Source organism: Arachis ipaensis, chromosome B10, assembly GCF_000816755.2.
Source record: "Arachis ipaensis cultivar K30076 chromosome B10, Araip1.1, whole genome shotgun sequence".
Classification (NCBI taxonomy): domain Eukaryota; kingdom Viridiplantae; phylum Streptophyta; class Magnoliopsida; order Fabales; family Fabaceae; genus Arachis; species Arachis ipaensis.
The window spans coordinates 32,879,251-32,886,865 of NC_029794.2; positions in this window are offsets into that span (position 1 = coordinate 32,879,251).

The following is a 7,615-nucleotide window of genomic DNA, read 5'->3' on the forward strand; positions in this document are numbered from 1 at the left end:
TAATATTATTTAAGTATGATTGTCAAATTCAAATATTAACTTATAAAATTATCTGAATTTACGTTTTTAAATATAATAAAATTGAATTAACTGAAGTCAAATTTATTTTTATCGATTAGACTTGAACAAACACGAGTTAGAGAGAATAAAGTCGCGAGTTTGAAAAGAAAATTAAGATCCTCTCAATTTGAGAGATCCAAACAAATCAAAAGATAAAGTTGATATAAGATCAGAAGGAAGAGAGTATAAAGTGTGTAATCCAAAGGGAAGTTTTTGCCCCTTCTTTGCTAGATGGTCTGCTGCATAATTGGCTTTTCTGAGCGAATAGCTCCATCTCACATTATGAATTTTTCTTGACAAAATTTTAATATCTTCCATCAAAGTACTACAAGGATGAATGGAAGGGCACCCTTCTTTACAAAACGTTATAGCCATAAATGAATCAGACTCAACGACAATATGTTACATCCCTTTAGTGATAGCTATTTGAAGCCCTTTAATAATACCCCATAATTAAACAACTTCCAAGGTTGCAAGAGAAGGCTGAGATAAACCTAACCAAATGATCTCGGAACAAGCCTCCACATGCTGCATTATTGTTATGTGTATAAAAGGATCCATCTGTGTTGAGCTTAATAAATTGTTCCAGATGAGGTATTCATCTAATAAGACACTCTTGACTTCTCTTTGTAATTTTGAATTTCTTCATTACATTGAGGATCTCCTGTATTCTTATGTTAACCAACTCATAGATAGTTACGGGATGTGAATAAGCTCTTTCAAAGACCCATTTGTTGCGGTTATACCAAAGAGAAGAGATTGTAACACCGAAATATATGGCTCACTCTTTATCCTTTGTCAAGTTACTAATGAGCCAATCCTTAGTAGATAAGTTGAAAAACTCTGGATTACTATTTTGAGAAAGTAGAAGTCTCCATGTCTCTTTAGCTAGAGTACAATCTCTAAGCACATGCATGGTTGATTCTTCAACATTACCACACCTCGGACAATTAGGATTAGTTGACAAATGCCTTCTTCTCCTTTTCATATTAGTTAGAATGGCTTCCTGGGCAACTAACCAAAGGAAGGCTCTAATTCTTTCCGGACCGCACCAGCTCCATGCCAACGAACACTCTATCAGAAGGTGCTTGCTCCTCAAGAATAGCATTATAAGCTGATTCTAGGTTAAACGCTCCATCAGCAGAAGGCGCCCAAGCAACACGATCAGAGTTCTTCCAAGGAGAGGGCAGAGATATGACTAGGATGTTGTCCACCACTTGCTTCGGGAGACATTCTTTCGGCTTCTTTTCATCCCAATCACTTGAAACAGCAAGAAAATCCATTAGATTTGTATAATTATCAATATGAGTAATTAACTTAGTTGCATGTTGGTCAAGTCTCCCAATAGTTGGCATCCAATTGTACTCCTAAAATCTGATTTGAGATCCATCACCAACTCTCCAAGTTGTATTCTCTGCCACCTTATCCCATGTTGCACAAATGCCCTTCCACAAATTAGAAGAGTTTCTTTTTTTTGTAATATTGGGTAAAATATCACTCCCACAATTATATTTAGCTCTTATGGCTCTTTCCCGTAAAGTATCTTTTTTTCAATGAGACCCTAACCTACTTTCAACATAAATTATGGTTGAGGTCTTTGGCATGACGTATTCCAAGACCACCAGCATTTTTAGACTTACTAATTTTCTTCCAACTAACAAGGTGGATCTTCTTAATTTGCTTTGTATCACCCCAAAGAAAATTTTTTCATTTTTTGTCAATCAAATTACAAGTAGAAAAAGGCAGATAAACAGTTTACATATTATAACTAGGAATAGAGGAAATGACAGATTTCACCAGGGTGGTTCTTCCAGCAAAAGATAAATTAGAGGCTTTTCAACCATTGAGTCTGGCATTGATGTTATTAATGATCCCACTATATGTAATATTGCTGACTTTTGTGTGCAGGAGAGGAACTCCTAAGTATTTTCCAAGGTCATAAGTTTTAGTGAATTGAGAGTGTTGCTGATTTCGCTTCGAACACTATTACCAACGTTATCAAAGAAAAAGATACGGGTCTTTTCATTATTCACTTTCTGGCCCGAGCTTTGGCAAAAGGCATTAAGAACCTCTTAATGACTTCAGCTTGATCCATTTTAGCCTCCACAAAGAGAATAAGATCATTAGCAAAGCATAAGTGAGACAGAATAGGTCCACCTTTTTTTATTAAGATGAGCTTCCAAAAGTTATGCTCCACAGCTGTATTTATAAGGTGGGACAACCTCTCCATACAAAGTACAAAAATGTATGGGGATAGGGGGTCGCTTTGATGAATTCCTCTAGACAGCAAGAATTCATCAAGAGCCTCCCTATTCCAAAGCACTCTCATTCTAACAGTTGAAACACAAGCAATAACAAGATCAATCATATGATGGGGTATACCAATATCAAGGAGGGTGTCTCTGATGAAGCTCCATTTAAGCCTATCATAAGCCTTTTCTAAATCACTTTTAATTGTCATCCATCCTTTGACTCCTTTTTTGTTTCTCATTGAGTGAATAACTTCTTGGATAATTATAATATTATCTGAACTGTGCCTTCTAGGAACAAAATTGCATTGAGTAGGAGAAATCAATTTTTCCATCACTCTTCTCAGACGCCTGGCTAGCAACTTGGTAATAACCTTATAAGAAACATTACAAAAACTAATAGGCCTCATTTATTTAAGAGAGAAAACAGGTTCAGCTTTTGGAATCAAAGTAATTAGTGTCTCATTAATCTCTCCTACCTTATGAAGGTGAGAGAAGATGTCTTCAACCAATCTGTACAAATCAGCCCCCACCAAATCCCAGTTACTTTGATAGAAGACCGCATGTATACCATCCCTCCCTGGAGCTTTGAGACCATTCATACTAAAGAGAGAGTCCTTTACTTCTTCGGGAGATATGGAGCCACCAATAAGGTTCAGATCATTATCATCAAGAGAAGGAAAAGCCTGATTAATGATAAAGGAAAAATCATGGTTATCATCTTTATATAAATTAATATAATAAGAAGTAGCCATTCTTTCCAAAGAATCTCTATCAGTAATCCAGTTACCCAAATCATCTTGAAGAGAAGTGATTTTGTTCCTCCTCCTACGCGCCATAGTGATACTATGGAAATACTTAGTATTTTTGTCACCAAAATCAATTTTCTTGCACCTTGATTTATGGAACCATAATAATTCCTCCTGTGTGAGAATTTCTTCATATTCCTTCCAAAGATTAGCTTCAACATTATCCAAAAATTTGTTTCTATTTAGACTAGCAGCAATGTCTTGAAGCCTACGAATAATAGTACTTTTTCTTTTTAAGATGTCTCCAAAAATATTAGTGTTCCAAGTTCTGAGCACTTTCTGAAAGTTGTCAACACAACTAGACCAAGTATTAGTGATATTCCAATTATCCCTCACAAAGTCTTTAAAACCTGGGTGAGAGAGCCAAGCTGCCATGAATCTAAAGGGTCTTCTACCTTTATTATGTGGAATAGAGCTAGTTAAATGGAGACAGAGTGGAGCATGGTTAAACTTAAGCATCGGAAGGTGTTTTAAAATGGCTTCCAGAAAAGCTATCTGCAAATTCATATTACACAATCTTCTGTCAAGTCTTTCCACCAAATTTTCATGTTTCCAAGTGAATGGCCAACCTGAGTAGCCCGAATCTAGGAGACTAATTTGAGAGACACAATCTTAAAAATCTTTGCAAGCACCATTTCTGTTATTCCTTGCACCTCCTCTCCTTTGATAATCATGGAGTGTTGCATTAAAATCACCTAACAAGCACCAAGGAAGATTGATATTGGAACTTAAAGAGTAGATATCTTTCCAAAGATTTTTACGAAACACGTTCTGCGGGCTTCCATAAACTGCCAAAAGCAGCCAGGATTTTGAAAGATTATTAGTGAGCTTCATATGAACAATTTGATGGTTGCACATCACCACTTCAACCTTCCAAACTGTCTTGTCCCACAAACACCAAATACCCCGGACTAGCCCCTGGCTTCTTCAATGAAGCTTCCGTCAAAGCCAATCTTGTTACGAACATTTTTACCACGATCCCCGCTAATATGGGTTTCCAAGAGAATAATAAAACTGAGATTAAACTCTCTTATCAAATCTTTAATAAGAGTAGAAAATGTTCTTCCCCCTGCACCACGACAATTGACAAACCTCATTTGTAGGGTTTATCTTGTATTGATTTTTGGGGATTTTATCACCTTTTACCCATATTTATTCAAGAAATAGCATGGTTTTGTATATTCTCCTTTAATTGTGCTTGAATGTGAAAACCTGTGGGCCCAATCCAACTCATTTCTAATGCTATTTAAGCCAAGGATTGAAGGGGAATCAACATACTTTTCATACTTTTCATACTTTAGAAGTTAGTTACCATTAGTTTAGTTTGAGCTTAGTTTAGTAGTGAGAGTTAGTTTCTAGAGAGAGAAGCTCTCTCTTCTCTCTAGAATTAGGATTAGAATTAGGTTTAGTTTTTAGATCTAGGTTTTCTAGGTTTCATTCTTCCATTTCTATCTCTCAATTCTTTGTTGCTACATTCAATCTTCTTCTATTCCTTTGTTGTAATTTCCTTTATGTTGTTCTTATACTTTGTTGTAGATCTACTTTTGTTCCTCCTATTCTCTTTCAATTCAATTAGAGGTAATTCATAATAATTGTGTTCATTTGATTTGTTGTTGTTTAATTCCTTGCAATTGAGTAGTGTAGATTTACTTTTCTTGCAATTTTACTATGCTTACCTTTTATGCCTTCCAAGTGTTTGATGAAATTCTTGGTTGGATTTTAGTATAGAGTTTGTTCCTCTTGGCTATGGTAGAGTAATTAGTGACGCTTGAGTTATCTAATGTCTTTGTTGATTGATAATTAGAAGTTGCTAATTGATTTAGATACCACTAAAGCTAGTCTTTCCCTTGGGAGTTGGCTAGGACTTGTGGAATCAAGTTGATTCATCCACTTGACTTTCCTCCATTATTAGAGGTTAACTAAGTGGTAGCAATGGACAATTGTGGTCACAATCGAGGAGGATAACTAGGATAGGACTTCTAAGGGAGAACGACCCGAGGTCCAATACTTCGGTTTATAAATTTTAGGGGTTTGTACTAGTGACAAACAACTTTTTGTATGAAAGGATTAGTGATTGGTTTAGAAACTATACTTGCAACGAGAATTCATTTGTGAAATTCTATACCATCAAAAATCTATTCATCAACAATTCCAAACTAATAGATTCATGGATAAAATGAGAAGAAAAGAGGCGAAAAACTGCGAGTCAAGATTGAGCATTCGCCCTCTCAGAGCCCCTCACCTGGTCAGAGGAGACACCGTCCTCGCCATTCTAATTCAGAGAAACTTCCTCTATGACTTCATTCAGTGGTTTCTCCGGTGGTTTAACCACCTTCTGAACTTCCATCGCCGTCACTTCACAGTTGTGGGTTGCAGTGAGAAATTTGTTTGTGACCACATGACTTTCAAGCATATTTTTGGACGCCCTTGTTGCCTCAAAGGACTCTCTCTATTCTTTCTGTAATATACACATATTATAGAGCATCATCTCTTCCATGGCTTCTTTCTCCGAATTTCTAGAAGAGGAGGTAGGCTAGACTTGCATTTCTATCGTAGATGCTTGCTTAGGTTTAGGATCAGCAATATGTTTTGACTTGGACTTATTATTTTTCACTTGGCTATTTGGCCCATTCTTTGTTATATTGATTTTTTTTGCTCCCTGTAGATTTTTCCCACCACCAGGCCTAATAATCTTGGTTTCAATATGACTAGGTGAACCTTTATCTTTTTGGGCTACAATGGCATTAAGCCCACTTTGCATATATTTATAGGCATGATCTTCATGCATCTCTTCCTCATAAAAGTCTTTCGAAGAATCTTCATTCAAGATATTAAATCTTGATCCTTTTTTTAATTGTTGGTCCGTGCTAGTAGTATTACCTTCCATATTTTTCATATTTTCTTTCCCATTTTGAAATCTTTTCGTGTGTGTCACAACCTTCCCAGATTTTCTCTAGATTTGCCTCCTAACCATCATCTAAGGCCCGAAATTGGGTGGATCTTGATTATTTTTTCTCCTTTTGGAAAGAATTTGAACATCCATTATTAGCTTCATGATTAGCATTAATTTCGGACCCTTATCTTTCTCGATTCCCTCTGATTCTCCAGCTCCCACCCTCTCATGGTGATCCACCTCCACCTCTAGCAGCTCCGAGTATTGCTCAGACTTATGACCATATTTACCACAATGGAAACAAATAAGGTGTAGGCCTTCATATTTTATGTTGAGAATTGATCCAAGAACAAAATTTCTAGGAACAAGTTGTTTTATCAGGTCAATTTCCACATATAGTCTTGCAAATTTGCCTCTCGAGTGAATTGATGTAGTGCGATCAATCTTGAGCATAGTTCCGATAGTGGACCCAACCCTCCAGAGAAATCGGTGATTGTATAATTCAATAGGCAGGTTTGGAATGCGTATCTAAGCAGCAATCTTCTCCACTACTTTCTCAGAAGATAAGAAAAATGATCTCCATCTCTGAACTATGAGGCAGTGTCCTGCAATCATCCAGGGTCCTTCCATGAGTGCATGCGAGTAGTCTTCTTCATCTGAAAAATGAACCGAAAAATAGTCACGATCCATGTCAATAACATTAATCTTACCTTTCTTGACCCAATCTCTCTGTAAACGTTGCTCTATGAATTCTAGACCTACACGTTTGCCCAAGACTTTTACAATCAGTACCACATGCCACGGTTTGCACCATTCATCAAACTCATCTTTAGAAATCGGTATGACTGGACTCGGATCAAATGGTTTCGCTTCCTTTTTATTATCATAATCATTTTTATACCACCGGCTCTTGGGATCAGAGTCGTCTTCTTCCACATCTTCCAAATGATGTGAGGATTCAACTATTGTTGGACCAGTCAGCGTGAGCAGAGATTCTTTGTAGGAGATCCTCAAAGGTTCATGATCAGAAGATGCTTCATTCTCGATCACCTCTATGCTATCACTAGGTTGATTAGGATCAACTTCTTTTCTCGCGTTTTAACCTTTTTCATACTTTTTTGAACCATGTCATCCTCTTGGGATGAAATTCTAGAAAAAATATTGTGAGTTATTTTTTAGCGATTTATCTTTTGTAAAATTTTATCTAATAGTGTAGAATTATTCATTTTTTTCATTTTCAAGTCTAAAATCTTCTTATAAATCCGTACATTTATGGTGAGCGACTCACTCATCATGCATACACTAACCTTGTGTCCTTTAATTTGTGACCAATCCTATATATATCATGATCCTTCTAAGGGTTACATGGTAGATGACAATAATGATTAAATGGATAAAGTTAAGGAATTGGCATCTATTTAATAATTCATTTTTCTAGAGTATAATATCTTGATTGATAAATGTATTGTAACATACATATCAATATATCATTAATATTTAAATAGAAAATATAGTAACGGTAAATGCTGATATGTTTTAAGTAAGATAGAAAGTGCTGCGTTTTTTTATAACATAATTTATAAATAGAGTTACTAATAAAGTAG